Genomic DNA, 14,083 nt, shown 5'->3' with positions numbered 1-14,083 from the left:
GAGGACATTTCCTTCTTTTGGGCATTCAGCCAGCATACATATTTTTGACTTTGCTCGGACATTCTTAGGACTGTGGGATAGACAAGTTTGAAGTCACATATGATTGAACGTCTACTTCTTGGTATGAAAAGCTCAAAATTGCAAAGAAAGAAAGGCACTGCTGAAAATCGAACTCAGAATCTCCTGTTTACAAGACAGGCGCTTTAACCAACTAAGCCACAGCGCCATGACAACCAATGCCAAAAAATCAAAAAGTCAGAAAGTCAGAAAATGGGAATTGCTATGCAATGATTAAAATGTCTACAAAATGCTGTATATTGACGGAGCAGTTGCAGCTTGCATTTTTTGAGTTACGGTCCATTCAGCCAGTGCTTAATATGTGATCTTCAATGAAAATGCAGCCAAAGATTTGTTGATCATGTTGTCAGAATGTCTCACCTGGAGTGGTTGCCTTTTAAAGACGAGGTGGCCGAGGGGTTAAGTCGATGGACGGCTAATCCATTGTGCTCTGCATGCCTTTTCCAACTTGGTATCTTGCTTTGAAGATTTTTTATTGTCTTTGCAGGCATGGGAGTTTTCTATTTCCAATCCAGAAGGGTGCGTTACGTGACCTATCAACCAGGCCTTAGAAATCCTGCCTTGTTTTCCAATTCCTCTTGCATGGTGCTTAATGCTATCCTATAAAGAAGATGAGGACATTTCTTTCTATTGGACGTTTAGCCAGCATCCATATTTTTGACTTTACTCGGACTGTCTTATGGCTGTGGGATGGTCAATATTGATGTCATATAGGACTGAACATCTGCTTTTTGGTATGAAAAGCTTAAAATTTAGGGGAAAAAAAGGCACTGCTGAGATTTGAACTCAGGATCTCCTGTTTACTAGACAGGCGCTTTAACCAACTAAGCCACAGCACCAAATGAAGTCCAGCAGAAAAGCCAGAAAATGGGAATTTCTTACGCAATGATTCAAATTTCTACTTAATGTTGTGCATTGATGGAGTGGTTGCAGCTTGCATTTTTTCACCAACTTGGAGTTACGGTCCCCTCAGCCAGTGCCTGATCTGTGACCTTCAATAAAAATGCAGTAAAAAACTTTTTGACCCTGTTCTCAGAATCTATCACCTGGAGGTAGGGACTTATGTAGACGTGGTGGCCGAGTGGTTAAGGCGATGGACTGCTAATCCATTGTGCTCTGCATGCATGGGTTCAAATCCCATCCTCGTCGGTTTCTTCTACTTTTTACCACTTTGCAGCTTGCCTAGTAGATTCTTTGCAACTTGCCTTGTAGATTCTTTATTGTCAGCATATGCAGTGGATGCTCCCACCATGGCAGTTTTCTATTTTTGATTCAGAAACGTGCCTCGTGTGACCTATCAACCTGGCATTAGTAATCCTGCATTGTTTTTCCATTTCTCTTTCATGGTGCTTAATACTATCCAATAAAGAAGATGAGGACATTTCCTTCTTTTGGGCATTCAGCCAGCATACATATTTTTGACTTTGCTCGGACATTCTTAGGACTGTGGGATAGACAAGTTTGAAGTCACATATGATTGAACGTCTACTTCTTGGTATGAAAAGCTCAAAATTGCAAAGAAAGAAAGGCACTGCTGAGATTCGAACTCAGGATCTCCTGTTTACAAGACAGGCGCTTTAACCAACTAAGCCACAGCGCCATGACAACCAATGCCAAAAAGTCAAAAAGTCAGAAAGTCAGAAAATGGGAATTGCTATGCAATGATTAAAATGTCTAAAAAATGCTGTATATTGACGGAGCAGTTGCAGCTTGCATTTTTTGAGTTACGGTCCATTCAGCCAGTGCTTAATATGTGATCTTCAATGAAAATGCAGCCAAAGACTTGTTGATCATGTTGTCAGAATGTCTCACCTGGAGTGGTTGCCTTTTAAAGACGAGGTGGCCGAGGGGTTAAGTCGATGGACGGCTAATCCATTGTGCTCTGCATGCCTTTTCCAACTTGGTATCTTGCTTTGAAGATGTTTTATTGTCTTTGCAGGCATGGGAGTTTTCTATTTCCAATCCAGAAGGGTGCGTTACGTGACCTATCAACCAGGCCTTAGAAATCCTACCTTGTTTTCCAATTCCTCTTGCATGGTGCTTAATGCTATCCTATAAAGAAGATGAGGACATTTCTTTCTTTTGGACGTTTAGCCAGCATCCATATTTTTGACTTTGCTCGGACTGTCTTAGGGCTGTGGGATGGTCAATATTGATGTCAGATAGGATTGAACATCTGCTTTTTGGTATGAAAAGCTTAAAATTTAGGGGAAAAAAAGGCACTGCTGAGATTTGAACTCAGGATCTCCTGTTTACTAGACAGGCGCTTTAACCAACTAAGCCACAGCACCACATGAAGTCCAGCAGAAAAGCCAGAAAATGGGAATTTCTTACGCAATGATTCAAATTTCTACTTAATGTTGTGCATTGATGGAGTGGTTGCAGCTTGCATTTTTTCACCAACTTGGAGTTACGGTCCCCTCAGACAGTGCCTGATCTGTGACCTTCAATAAAAATGCAGCAAAAAATTTTTTGACCCTGTTCTCAGAATCTATCACCTGGAGGTAGGGACTTATGTAGACGAGGTGGCCGAGTGGTTAAGGCGATGGACTGCTAATACATTGTGCTCTGCATGCATGGGTTCAAATCCCATCCTCGTCGGTTTCTTCTACTTTTTACCACTTTGCAGCTTGCCTAGTAGATTCTTTGCAACTTGCCTTGTAGATTCTTTATTGTCAGCATATGCAGTGGATGCTCCCACCATGGCAGTTTTCTATTTTTGATTCAGAAACGTGCCTCGTGTGACCTATCAACCTGGCATTAGTAATCCTGCATTGTTTTTTCATTTCTCTTTCATGGTGCTTAATACTATCCAATAAAGAAGATGAGGACATTTCCTTCTTTTGGGCATTCAGCCAGCATACATATTTTTGACTTTGCTCGGACATTCTTAGGACTGTGGGATAGACAAGTTTGAAGTCACATATGATTGAACGTCTACTTCTTGGTATGAAAAGCTCAAAATTGCAAAGAAAGAAAGGCACTGCTGAAAATCGAACTCAGAATCTCCTGTTTACAAGACAGGCGCTTTAACCAACTAAGCCACAGCGCCATGACAACCAATGCCAAAAAGTCAAAAAGTCAGAAAGTCAGAAAATGGGAATTGCTATGCAATGATTAAAATGTCTACAAAATGCTGTATATTGACGGAGCAGTTGCAGCTTGCATTTTTTGAGTTACGGTCCATTCAGCCAGTGCTTAATATGTGACCTTCAATGAAAATGCAGCCAAAGACTTGTTGATCATGTTGTCAGAATGTCTCACCTGGAGTGGTTGCCTTTTAAAGACGAGGTGGCCGAGGGGTTAAGTCGATGGACGGCTAATCCATTGTGCTCCGCATGCCTTTTCCAACTTGATATCTTGCTTTGTAGATTTTTTATTGTCTTTGCAGGCATGGGAGTTTTCTATTTCCAATCCAGAAGGGTGCGTTACGTGACCTATCAACCAGGCCTTAGAAATCCTGCCTTGTTTTCCAATTCCTCTTGCATGGTGCTTAATGCTATCCTATAAAGAAGATGAGGACATTTCTTTCTTTTGGGCGTTTAGCCAGCATCCATATTTTTGACTTTGCTCGGACTGTCTTAGGGCTGTGGGATGGACAATATTGATGTCAGATAGGATTGAACATCTGCTTTTTGGTATGAAAAGCTTAAAATTTAGGGGGAAAAAGGCACTGCTGAGATTTGAACTCAGGATCTCCTGTTTACTAGACAGGCGCTTTAACCACCTAAGCAATTCCCATTTTCTGACTCTAAGACAAGGGTTGTCATGGCGCTGTGGCTTAGTTAGTTAAAGCGCCTGTCTTGTAAACAGGAGATCCTGAGTTCAAATCTCAGCAGTGCCTTTCTTTCTTTGCAATTTTGAGCTTTTCATACCAAGAAGTAGACGTTCAATCATATGTGACTTCAAGCTTGTCTATCCCACAGTCCTAAGAATGTCCGAGCAAAGTCAAAAATATGTATGCTGGCTGAATGCCCAAAAGAAGGAAATGTCCTCATCTTCTTTATTGGATAGTATTAAGCACCATGCAAGAGAAATGGAAAAACAATGCAGGATTACTAATGCCAGGTTGATAGGTCACATGAGGCACGTTTCTGAATCAAAAATAGAAAACTGCCATGGTGACAGCATCCACTGCATATGCTGACAATAAAGAATCTACAAGGCAACTTGGAGTTACAGTCTCATCAGCCAGTGCCTGATCTGTGACCTTCAATAAAAATGCATCAAAAAACTTTTTGACCCTGTTCTCAGAATCTATCACCGGGAGATAGGGACTTATGTAGACGAGGTGGCCGAGTGGTTAAGGCGATGGACTGCTAATCCATTGTGCTCTGCATGCATGGGTTCAAATCCCATCCTCGTGGGAGTTTTCTATTTCCAATCCAGAAGGGTGCGTTACGTGACCTATCAACCAGGCCTTAGAAATCCTGCCTTGTTTTCCAATTCCTCTTGCATGGTGCTTAATGCTATCCTATAAAGAAGATGAGGACATTTCTTTCTTTTGGACGTTTAGCCAGCATCCATATTTTTGACTTTGCTCGGACTGTCTTAGGGCTGTGGGATGGTCAATATTGATGTCAGATAGGATTGAACATCTGCTTTTTGGTATGAAAAGCTTAAAATTTAGGGGGAAAAAAAGGCACTGCTGAGATTTGAACTCAGGATCTCCTGTTTACTAGACAGGCACTTTAACCAACTAAGCCACAGCACCACATGAAGTCCAGCAGAAAAGCCAGAAAATGGGAATTTCTTACGCAATGATTCAAATTTCTACTAAATGTTGTGCATTGATGGAGTGGTTGCAGCTTGCATTTTTTCACCAACTTGGAGTTACGGTCCCCTAAGCCAGTGCCTGATCTGTGACCTTCAATAAAAATGCAGCAAAAAACTTTTTGACCCTGTTCTCAGAATCTATCACCTGGAGGTAGGGACTTATGTAGACGAGGTGGCCGAGTGGTTAAGGCGATGGACTGCTAACCCATTGTGCTCTGCATGCATGGGTTCAAATCCCATCCTCGTCGGTTCCTTCTACTTTTTACCACTTTGCAGCTTGCCTAGTAGATTCTTTGCAACTTGCCTTGTAGATTCTTTATTGTCAGCATATGCAGTGGATGCTGCCACCATGGCAGTTTTCTATTTTTGATTCAGAAACGTGCCTCATGTGACCTATCAACCTGGCATTAGTAATCCTGCATTGTTTTTCCATTTCTCTTGCATGGTGCTTAATACTATCCAATAAAGAAGATGAGGACATTTCCTTCTTTTGGGCATTCATCCAGCATACATATTTTTGACTTTGCTCGGACATTCTTAGGACTGTGGGATAGACAAGTTTGAAGTCACATATGATTGAACGTCTACTTCTTGGTATGAAAAGCTCAAAATTGCAAAGAAAGAAAGGCACTGCTGAGATTCGAACTCAGGATCTCCTGTTTACAAGACAGGCGCTTTAACCAACTAAGCCACAGCGCCATGACAACCCTTGCCTAAAAGTCAGAAAATGGGAATTGCTATGCAATGATTAAAATGTCTACAAAATGCTGTATATTGACGGAGCAGTTGCAGCTTGCATTTTTTGAGTTACGGTCCATTCAGCCAGTGCTTAATATGTGACCTTCAATGAAAATGCAGCCAAAGACTTGTTGATCATGTTGTCAGAATGTCTCACCTGGAGTGGTTGCCTTTTAAAGACGAGGTGGCCGAGGGGTTAAGTCGATGGACGGCTAATCCATTGTGCTCTGCATGCCTTTTCCAACTTGGTATCTTGCTTTGAAGATTTTTTTTTGTCTTTGCAGGCATGGGAGTTTTCTATTTCCAATCCAGAAGGGTGCGTTACGTGACCTATCAACCAGGCCTTAGAAATCCTGCCTTGTTTTCCAATTCCTCTTGCATGGTGCTTAATGCTATCCTATAAAGAAGATGAGGACATTTCTTTCTTTTGGACGTTTAGCCAGCATCCATATTTTTGACTTTGCTCGGACTGTCTTAGGGCTGTGGGATGGTCAATATTGATGTCAGATAGGATTGAACATCTGCTTTTTGGTATGAAAAGCTTAAAATTTAGGGGGAAAAAAAGGCACTGCTGAGATTTGAACTCAGGATCTCCTGTTTACTAGACAGGCGCTTTAACCAACTAAGCCACAGCACCACATGAAGTCCAGCAGAAAAGCCAGAAAATGGGAATTTCTTACGCAATGATTCAAATTTCTACTAAATGTTGTGCATTGATGGAGTGGTTGCAGCTTGCATTTTTTCACCAACTTGGAGTTACGGTCCCCTCAGCCAGTGCCTGATCTGTGACCTTCAATAAAAATGCAGCAAAAAACTTTTTGACCCTGTTCTCAGAATCTATCACCTGGAGGAAGGGACTTATGTAGACGAGGTGGCCGAGTGGTAAAGGCGATGGACTGCTAATCCATTGTGCTCTGCATGCATGGGTTCAAATCCCATCCTTGTCGGTTTCTTCTACTTTTTACCACTTTGCAGCTTGCCTAGTAGATTCTTTGCAACTTGCCTTGTAGATTCTTTATTGTCAGCATATGCAGTGGATGCTGCCACCATGGCAGTTTTCTATTTTTGATTCAGAAACGTGCCTCATGTGACCTATCAACCTGGCATTAGTAATCCTGCATTGTTTTTCCATTTCTCTTTCATGGTGCTTAATACTATCCAATAAAGAAGATGAGGACATTTCCTTCTTTTGGGCATTCAGCCAGCATACATATTTTTGACTTTGCTCGGACATTCTTAGGACTGTGGGATAGAAAAGTTTGAAGTCACATATGATTGAACGTCTACTTCTTGGTATGAAAAGCTCAAAATTGCAAAGAAAGAAAGGCATTGCTGAGATTCGAACTCAGGATCTCCTGTTTACAAGACAGGCACTTTAACCAACTAAGCCACAGCGCCATGACAACCAATGCCAAAAAGTCAAAAAGTCAAAAAGTCAGAAAGTCAGAAAGTCAGAAAATGGGAATTGCTATGCAATTATTAAAATGTCTACAAAATGCTGTATATTGACGGAGCAGTTGCAGCTTGCATTTTTTGAGTTACGGTCCATTCAGCCAGTGCTTAATATGTGACCTTCAATGAAAATGCAGCCAAAGACTTGTTGATCATGTTGTCAGAATGTCTCACCTGGAGTGGTTGCCTTTTAAAGACGAGGTGGCCGAGGGGTTAAGTCGATGGACGGCTAATCCATTGTGCTCTGCATGCCTTTTCCAACTTGGTATCTTGCTTTGTAGATTTTTTATTGTCTTTGCAGGCATGGGAGTTTTCTATTTCCAATCCAGAAGGGTGCGTTACGTGACCTATCAACCAGGCCTTAGAAATCCTGCCTTGTTTTCCAATTCCTCTTGCATGGTGCTTAATGCTATCCTATAAAGAAGATGAGGACATTTCTTTCTTTTGGACGTTTAGGCAGCATCCATATTTTTGACTTTGCTCGGACTGTCTTAGGGCTGTGGGATGGTCAATATTGATGTCAGATAGGATTGAACATCTGCTTTTTGGTATGAAAAGCTTAAAATTTAGGGGGAAAAAAAGGCACTGCTGAGATTTGAACTCAGGATCTCCTGTTTACTAGACAGGCGCTTTAACCAACTAAGCCACAGCACCACATGAAGTCCAGCAGAAAAGCCAGAAAATGGGAATTTCTTACGCAATGATTCAAATTTCTACTAAATGTTGTGCATTGATGGAGTGGTTGCAGCTTGCATTTTTTCACCAACTTGGAGTTACGGTCCCCTAAGCCAGTGCCTGATCTGTGACCTTCAATAAAAATGCAGCAAAAAACTTTTTGACCCTGTTCTCAGAATCTATCACCTGGAGGTAGGGACTTATGTAGACGAGGTGGCCGAGTGGTTAAGGCGATGGACTGCTAATCCATTGTGCTCTGCATGCATGGGTTCAAATCCCATCCTCGTCGGTTCCTTCTACTTTTTACCACTTTGCAGCTTGCCTAGTAGATTCTTTGCAACTTGCCTTGTAGATTCTTTATTGTCAGCATATGCAGTGGATGCTGCCACCATGGCAGTTTTCTATTTTTGATTCAGAAACGTGCCTCATGTGACCTATCAACCTGGCATTAGTAATCCTGCATTGTTTTTCCATTTCTCTTGCATGGTGCTTAATACTATCCAATAAAGAAGATGAGGACATTTCCTTCTTTTGGGCATTCATCCAGTATACATATTTTTGACTTTGCTCGGACATTCTTAGGACTGTGGGATAGACAAGTTTGAAGTCACATATGATTGAACGTCTACTTCTTGGTATGAAAAGCTCAAAATTACAAAGAAAGAAAGGCACTGCTGAGATTCGAACTCAGGATCTCCTGTTTACAAGACAGGCGCTTTAACCAACTAAGCCACAGCGCCATGACAACCCTTGCCTAAAAGTCAGAAAATGGGAATTGCTATGCAATGATTAAAATGTCTACAAAATGCTGTATATTGACGGAGCAGTTGCAGCTTGCATTTTTTGAGTTACGGTCCATTCAGCCAGTGCTTAATATGTGACCTTCAATGAAAATGCAGCCAAAGACTTGTTGATCATGTTGTCAGAATGTCTCACCTGGAGTGGTTGCCTTTTAAAGACGAGGTGGCCGAGGGGTTAAGTCGATGGACGGCTAATCCATTGTGCTCTGCATGCCTTTTCCAACTTGGTATCTTGCTTTGTAGAATTTTTATTGTCTTTGCAGGCATGGGAGTTTTCTATTTCCAATCCAGAAGGGTGCGTTACGTGACCTATCAACCAGGCCTTAGAAATCCTGCCTTGTTTTCCAATTCCTCTTGCATGGTGCTTAATGCTATCCTATAAAGAAGATGAGGACATTTCTTTCTTTTGGGCGTTTAGCCAGCATCCATATTTTTGACTTTGCTCGGACTGTCTTAGGGCTGTGGGATGGACAATATTGATGTCAGATAGGATTGAACATCTGCTTTTTGGTATGAAAAGCTTAAAATTTAGGGGGAAAAAAGGCACTGCTGAGATTTGAACTCAGGATCTCCTGTTTACTAGACAGGCGCTTTAACCACCTAAGCAATTCCCATTTTCTGACTCTAAGAAAAGGGTTGTCATGGCGCTGTGGCTTAGTTAGTTAAAGCGCCTGTCTTGTAAACAGGAGATCCTGAGTTCAAATCTCAGCAGTGCCTTTCTTTCTTTGCAATTTTGAGCTTTTCATACCAAGAAGTAGACGTTCAATCATATGTGACTTCAAGCTTGTCTATCCCACAGTCCTAAGAATGTCCGAGCAAAGTCAAAAATATGTATGCTGGCTGAATGCCCAAAAGAAGGAAATGTCCTCATCTTCTTTATTGGATAGTATTAAGCACCATGCAAGAGAAATGGAAAAACAATGCAGGATTACTAATGCCAGGTTGATAGGTCACATGAGGCACGTTTCTGAATCAAAAATAGAAAACTGCCATGGTGACAGCATCCACTGCATATGCTGACAATAAAGAATCTACAAGGCAACTTGGAGTTACGGTCTCATCAGCCAGTGCCTGATCTGTGACCTTCAATAAAAATGCATCAAAAAACTTTTTGACCCTGTTCTCAGAATCTATCACCGGGAGATAGGGACTTATGTAGACGAGGTGGCCGAGTGGTTAAGGCGATGGACTGCTAATCCATTGTGCTCTGCATGCATGGGTTCAAATCCCATCCTCGTGGGAGTTTTCTATTTCCAATCCAGAAGGGTGCGTTACGTGACCTATCAACCAGGCCTTAGAAATCCTGCCTTGTTTTCCAATTCCTCTGGCATGGTGCTTAATGCTATCCTATAAAGAAGATGAGGACATTTCTTTCTTTTGGACGTTTAGCCAGCATCCATATTTTTGACTTTGCTCGGACTGTCTTAGGGCTGTGGGATGGTCAATATTGATGTCAGATAGGATTGAACATCTGCTTTTTGGTATGAAAAGCTTAAAATTTAGGGGGTAAAAAAGGCACTGCTGAGATTTGAACTCAGGATCTCCTGTTTACTAGACATGCGCTTTAACCAACTAAGCCACAGCACCACATGAAGTCCAGCAGAAAAGCCAGAAAATGGGAATTTCTTACGCAATGATTCAAATTTCTACTAAATGTTGTGCATTGATGGAGTGGTTGCAGCTTGCATTTTTTCACCAACTTGGAGTTACGGTCCCCTAAGCCAGTGCCTGATCTGTGACCTTCAATAAAAATGCAGCAAAAAACTTTTTGACCCTGTTCTCAGAATCTATCACCTGGAGGTAGGGACCTATGTAGACGAGGTGGCCGAGTGGTTAAGGCGATGGACTGCTAATCCATTGTGCTCTGCATGCATGGGTTCAAATCCCATCCTCGTCGGTTCCTTCTACTTTTTACCACTTTGCAGCTTGCCTAGTAGATTCTTTGCAACTTGCCTTGTAGATTCTTTATTGTCAGCATATGCAGTGGATGCTGCCACCATGGCAGTTTTCTATTTTTGATTCAGAAACATGCCTCATGTGACCTATCAACCTGGCATTAGTAATCCTGCATTGTTTTTCCATTTCTCTTGCATGGTGCTTAATACTATCCAATAAAGAAGATGAGGACATTTCCTTCTTTTGGGCATTCAGCCAGCATACATATTTTTGACTTTGCTCGGACATTCTTAGGACTGTGGGATAGACAAGTTTGAAGTCACATATGATTGAACGTCTACTTCTTGGTATGAAAAGCTCAAAATTGCAAAGAAAGAAAGGCACTGCTGAGTTTCGAACTCAGGATCTCCTGTTTACAAGACAGGCGCTTTAACCAACTAAGCCACAGCGCCATGACAACCCTTGCCTAAAAGTCAGAAAATGGGAATTGCTATGCAATGATTAAAATGTATACAAAATGCTGTATATTGACGGAGCAGTTGCAGCTTGCATTTTTTGAGTTACGGTCCATTCAGCCAGTGCTTAATATGTGACCTTCAATGAAAATGCAGCCAAAGACTTGTTGATCATGTTGTCAGAATGTCTCACCTGGAGTGGTTGCCTTTTAAAGACGAGGTGGCCGAGGGGTTAAGTCGATGGACGGCTAATCCATTGTGCTCTGCATGCCTTTTCCAACTTGGTATCTTGCTTTGAAGATTTTTTTTTGTCTTTGCAGGCATGGGAGTTTTCTATTTCCAATCCAGAAGGGTGCGTTACGTGACCTATCAACCAGGCCTTAGAAATCCTGCCTTGTTTTCCAATTCCTCTTGCATGGTGCTTAATGCTATCCTATAAAGAAGATGAGGACATTTCTTTCTTTTGGACGTTTAGCCAGCATCCATATTTTTGACTTTGCTCGGACTGTCTTAGGGCTGTGGGATGGTCAATATTGATGTCAGATAGGATTGAACATCTGCTTTTTGGTATGAAAAGCTTAAAATTTAGGGGGAAAAAAAGGCACTGCTGAGATTTGAACTCAGGATCTCCTGTTTACTAGACAGGCGCTTTAACCAACTAAGCCACAGCACCACATGAAGTCCAGCAGAAAAGCCAGAAAATGGGAATTTCTTACGCAATGATTCAAATTTCTACTAAATGTTGTGCATTGATGGAGTGGTTGCAGCTTGCATTTTTTCACCAACTTGGAGTTACGGTCCCCTCAGCCAGTGCCTGATCTGTGACCTTCAATAAAAATGCAGCAAAAAACTTTTTGACCCTGTTCTCAGAATCTATCACCTGGAGGTAGGGACTTATGTAGACCAGGTGGCCGAGGGGTAAAGGCGATGGACTGCTAATCCATTGTGCTCTGCATGCATGGGTTCAAATACCATCCTTGTCGGTTTCTTCTACTTTTTACCACTTTGCAGCTTGCCTAGTAGATTCTTTGCAACTTGCCTTGTAGATTCTTTATTGTCAGCATATGCAGTGGATGCTGCCACCATGGCAGTTTTCTATTTTTGATTCAGAAACGTGCCTCATGTGACCTATCAACCTGGCATTAGTAATCCTGCATTGTTTTTCCATTTCTCTTTCATGGTGCTTAATACTATCCAATAAAGAAGATGAGGACATTTCCTTCTTTTGGGCATTCAGCCAGCATACATATTTTTGACTTTGCTCGGACATTCTTAGGACTGTGGGATAGACAAGTTTGAAGTCACATATGATTGAACGTCTACTTCTTGGTATGAAAAGCTCAAAATTGCAAAGAAAGAAAGGCATTGCTGAGATTCGAACTCAGGAATTCCTGTTTACAAGACAGGCACTTTAACCAACTAAGCCACAGCGCCATGACAACCAATGCCAAAAAGCCAAAAAGTCAGAAAGTCAGAAAGTCAGAAAATGGGAATTGCTATGCAATGATTAAAATGTCTACAAAATGCTGTATATTGACGGAGCAGTTGCAGCTTGCATTTTTTGAGTTACGGTCCATTCAGCCAGTGCTTAATATGTGACCTTCAATGAAAATGCAGCCAAAGACTTGTTGATCATGTTGTCAGAATTTCTCACCTGGAGTGGTTGCCTTTTAAAGACGAGGTTGCCGAGGGGTTAAGTCGATGGACGGCTAATCCATTGTGCTCTGCATGCCTTTTCCAACTTGGTATCTTGCTTTGTAGATTTTTTATTGTCTTTGCAGGCATGGGAGTTTTCTATTTCCAATCCAGAAGGGTGCGTTACGTGACCTATCAACCAGGCCTTAGAAATCCTGCCTTGTTTTCCAATTCCTCTTGCATGGTGCTTAATGCTATCCTATAAAGAAGATGAGGACATTTCTTTCTTTTGGGCGTTTAGCCAGCATCCATATTTTTGACTTTGCTCGGACTGTCTTAGGGCTGTGGGATGGACAATATTGATGTCAGATAGGATTGAACATCTGCTTTTTGGTATGAAAAGCTTAAAATTTAGGGGAAAAAAAGGCACTGCTGAGATTTGAACTCAGGATCTCCTGTTTACTAGACAGGCGCTTTAACCAACTAAGCCACAGCACCACATGAAGTCCAGCAGAAAAGCCAGAAAATGGGAATTTCTTACGCAATGATTCAAATTTCTACTAAATGTTGTGCATTGATGGAGTGGTTGCAGCTTGCATTTTTTCACCAACTTGGAGTTACGGTCCCCTAAGCCAGTGCCTGATCTGTGACCTTCAATAAAAATGCAGCAAAAAACTTTTTGACCCTGTTCTCAGAATCTATCACCTGGAGGTAGGGACCTATGTAGACGAGGTGGCCGAGTGGTTAAGGCGATGGACTGCTAATCCATTGTGCTCTGCATGCATGGGTTCAAATCCCATCCTCGTCGGTTCCTTCTACTTTTTACCACTTTGCAGCTTGCCTAGTAGATTCTTTGCAACTTGCCTTGTAGATTCTTTATTGTCAGCATATGCAGTGGATGCTGCCACCATGGCAGTTTTCTATTTTTGATTCAGAAACATGCCTCATGTGACCTATCAACCTGGCATTAGTAATCCTGCATTGTTTTTCCATTTCTCTTGCATGGTGCTTAATACTATCCAATAAAGAAGATGAGGACATTTCCTTCTTTTGGGCATTCAGCCAGCATACATATTTTTGACTTTGCTCGGACATTCTTAGGACTGTGGGATAGACAAGTTTGAAGTCACATATGATTGAACGTCTACTTCTTGGTATGAAAAGCTCAAAATTGCAAAGAAAGAAAGGCACTGCTGAGATTCGAACTCAGGATCTCCTGTTTACAAGACAGGCGCTTTAACCAACTAAGCCACAGCGCCATGACAACCCTTGCCTAAAAGTCAGAAAATGGGAATTGCTATGCAATGATTAAAATGTATACAAAATGCTGTATATTGACGGAGCAGTTGCAGCTTGCATTTTTTGAGTTACGGTCCATTCAGCCAGTGCTTAATATGTGACCTTCAATGAAAATGCAGCCAAAGACTTGTTGATCATGTTGTCAGAATGTCTCACCTGGAGTGGTTGCCTTTTAAAGACGAGGTGGCCGAGGGGTTAAGTCGATGGACGGCTAATCCATTGTGCTCTGCATGCCTTTTCCAACTTGGTATCTTGCTTTGAAGATTTTTTTTTGTCTTT

General features: G+C 41.7%; 28 non-coding genes across 28 annotated transcripts; 11 read left to right on the top strand and 17 right to left on the bottom strand.

Moving 5' to 3' along the window:
• Positions 1 to 152: 152 nt before the first annotated feature.
• TRNAT-UGU (transfer RNA threonine (anticodon UGU)) lies at positions 153 to 226 on the bottom strand. Its single transcript has one exon. It is a non-coding gene; the product is annotated as a tRNA-Thr (tRNA).
• A 617-nt stretch (positions 227 to 843) lies between these two features.
• Positions 844 to 917, bottom strand: TRNAT-AGU (transfer RNA threonine (anticodon AGU)). The gene has a single exon. It is a non-coding gene; the product is annotated as a tRNA-Thr (tRNA).
• A 228-nt stretch (positions 918 to 1,145) lies between these two features.
• Positions 1,146 to 1,227, top strand: TRNAS-GCU (transfer RNA serine (anticodon GCU)). Its single transcript has one exon. It is a non-coding gene; the product is annotated as a tRNA-Ser (tRNA).
• Positions 1,228 to 1,604: 377 nt separating this feature from the next.
• TRNAT-UGU (transfer RNA threonine (anticodon UGU)) lies at positions 1,605 to 1,678 on the bottom strand. Its single transcript has one exon. It is a non-coding gene; the product is annotated as a tRNA-Thr (tRNA).
• Positions 1,679 to 2,295: 617 nt separating this feature from the next.
• TRNAT-AGU (transfer RNA threonine (anticodon AGU)) lies at positions 2,296 to 2,369 on the bottom strand. The gene has a single exon. It is a non-coding gene; the product is annotated as a tRNA-Thr (tRNA).
• Positions 2,370 to 2,597: 228 nt separating this feature from the next.
• Positions 2,598 to 2,679, top strand: TRNAS-GCU (transfer RNA serine (anticodon GCU)). The gene has a single exon. It is a non-coding gene; the product is annotated as a tRNA-Ser (tRNA).
• A 377-nt stretch (positions 2,680 to 3,056) lies between these two features.
• On the bottom strand, positions 3,057 to 3,130 carry TRNAT-UGU (transfer RNA threonine (anticodon UGU)). The gene has a single exon. It is a non-coding gene; the product is annotated as a tRNA-Thr (tRNA).
• A 718-nt stretch (positions 3,131 to 3,848) lies between these two features.
• Positions 3,849 to 3,922, top strand: TRNAT-UGU (transfer RNA threonine (anticodon UGU)). The gene has a single exon. It is a non-coding gene; the product is annotated as a tRNA-Thr (tRNA).
• Positions 3,923 to 4,363: 441 nt separating this feature from the next.
• On the top strand, positions 4,364 to 4,445 carry TRNAS-GCU (transfer RNA serine (anticodon GCU)). Its single transcript has one exon. It is a non-coding gene; the product is annotated as a tRNA-Ser (tRNA).
• Positions 4,446 to 4,718: 273 nt separating this feature from the next.
• On the bottom strand, positions 4,719 to 4,792 carry TRNAT-AGU (transfer RNA threonine (anticodon AGU)). The gene has a single exon. It is a non-coding gene; the product is annotated as a tRNA-Thr (tRNA).
• Positions 4,793 to 5,020: 228 nt separating this feature from the next.
• TRNAS-GCU (transfer RNA serine (anticodon GCU)) lies at positions 5,021 to 5,102 on the top strand. The gene has a single exon. It is a non-coding gene; the product is annotated as a tRNA-Ser (tRNA).
• Positions 5,103 to 5,479: 377 nt separating this feature from the next.
• Positions 5,480 to 5,553, bottom strand: TRNAT-UGU (transfer RNA threonine (anticodon UGU)). The gene has a single exon. It is a non-coding gene; the product is annotated as a tRNA-Thr (tRNA).
• Positions 5,554 to 6,155: 602 nt separating this feature from the next.
• Positions 6,156 to 6,229, bottom strand: TRNAT-AGU (transfer RNA threonine (anticodon AGU)). Its single transcript has one exon. It is a non-coding gene; the product is annotated as a tRNA-Thr (tRNA).
• Positions 6,230 to 6,457: 228 nt separating this feature from the next.
• Positions 6,458 to 6,539, top strand: TRNAS-GCU (transfer RNA serine (anticodon GCU)). The gene has a single exon. It is a non-coding gene; the product is annotated as a tRNA-Ser (tRNA).
• A 377-nt stretch (positions 6,540 to 6,916) lies between these two features.
• On the bottom strand, positions 6,917 to 6,990 carry TRNAT-UGU (transfer RNA threonine (anticodon UGU)). The gene has a single exon. It is a non-coding gene; the product is annotated as a tRNA-Thr (tRNA).
• A 634-nt stretch (positions 6,991 to 7,624) lies between these two features.
• Positions 7,625 to 7,698, bottom strand: TRNAT-AGU (transfer RNA threonine (anticodon AGU)). The gene has a single exon. It is a non-coding gene; the product is annotated as a tRNA-Thr (tRNA).
• Positions 7,699 to 7,926: 228 nt separating this feature from the next.
• TRNAS-GCU (transfer RNA serine (anticodon GCU)) lies at positions 7,927 to 8,008 on the top strand. Its single transcript has one exon. It is a non-coding gene; the product is annotated as a tRNA-Ser (tRNA).
• Positions 8,009 to 8,385: 377 nt separating this feature from the next.
• Positions 8,386 to 8,459, bottom strand: TRNAT-UGU (transfer RNA threonine (anticodon UGU)). The gene has a single exon. It is a non-coding gene; the product is annotated as a tRNA-Thr (tRNA).
• Positions 8,460 to 9,162: 703 nt separating this feature from the next.
• TRNAT-UGU (transfer RNA threonine (anticodon UGU)) lies at positions 9,163 to 9,236 on the top strand. Its single transcript has one exon. It is a non-coding gene; the product is annotated as a tRNA-Thr (tRNA).
• Positions 9,237 to 9,677: 441 nt separating this feature from the next.
• On the top strand, positions 9,678 to 9,759 carry TRNAS-GCU (transfer RNA serine (anticodon GCU)). The gene has a single exon. It is a non-coding gene; the product is annotated as a tRNA-Ser (tRNA).
• A 273-nt stretch (positions 9,760 to 10,032) lies between these two features.
• Positions 10,033 to 10,106, bottom strand: TRNAT-AGU (transfer RNA threonine (anticodon AGU)). Its single transcript has one exon. It is a non-coding gene; the product is annotated as a tRNA-Thr (tRNA).
• Positions 10,107 to 10,334: 228 nt separating this feature from the next.
• On the top strand, positions 10,335 to 10,416 carry TRNAS-GCU (transfer RNA serine (anticodon GCU)). Its single transcript has one exon. It is a non-coding gene; the product is annotated as a tRNA-Ser (tRNA).
• A 377-nt stretch (positions 10,417 to 10,793) lies between these two features.
• Positions 10,794 to 10,867, bottom strand: TRNAT-UGU (transfer RNA threonine (anticodon UGU)). Its single transcript has one exon. It is a non-coding gene; the product is annotated as a tRNA-Thr (tRNA).
• A 602-nt stretch (positions 10,868 to 11,469) lies between these two features.
• TRNAT-AGU (transfer RNA threonine (anticodon AGU)) lies at positions 11,470 to 11,543 on the bottom strand. Its single transcript has one exon. It is a non-coding gene; the product is annotated as a tRNA-Thr (tRNA).
• Positions 11,544 to 12,230: 687 nt separating this feature from the next.
• Positions 12,231 to 12,304, bottom strand: TRNAT-UGU (transfer RNA threonine (anticodon UGU)). The gene has a single exon. It is a non-coding gene; the product is annotated as a tRNA-Thr (tRNA).
• A 625-nt stretch (positions 12,305 to 12,929) lies between these two features.
• TRNAT-AGU (transfer RNA threonine (anticodon AGU)) lies at positions 12,930 to 13,003 on the bottom strand. The gene has a single exon. It is a non-coding gene; the product is annotated as a tRNA-Thr (tRNA).
• A 228-nt stretch (positions 13,004 to 13,231) lies between these two features.
• TRNAS-GCU (transfer RNA serine (anticodon GCU)) lies at positions 13,232 to 13,313 on the top strand. The gene has a single exon. It is a non-coding gene; the product is annotated as a tRNA-Ser (tRNA).
• A 377-nt stretch (positions 13,314 to 13,690) lies between these two features.
• On the bottom strand, positions 13,691 to 13,764 carry TRNAT-UGU (transfer RNA threonine (anticodon UGU)). The gene has a single exon. It is a non-coding gene; the product is annotated as a tRNA-Thr (tRNA).
• Positions 13,765 to 14,083: the final 319 nt, after the last annotated feature.

This window comes from Hyla sarda, chromosome 6 (genome assembly GCF_029499605.1).
Source record: "Hyla sarda isolate aHylSar1 chromosome 6, aHylSar1.hap1, whole genome shotgun sequence".
NCBI lineage: Eukaryota > Metazoa > Chordata > Amphibia > Anura > Hylidae > Hyla > Hyla sarda.
This window is presented reverse-complemented; position numbering and strand designations above follow the sequence as displayed.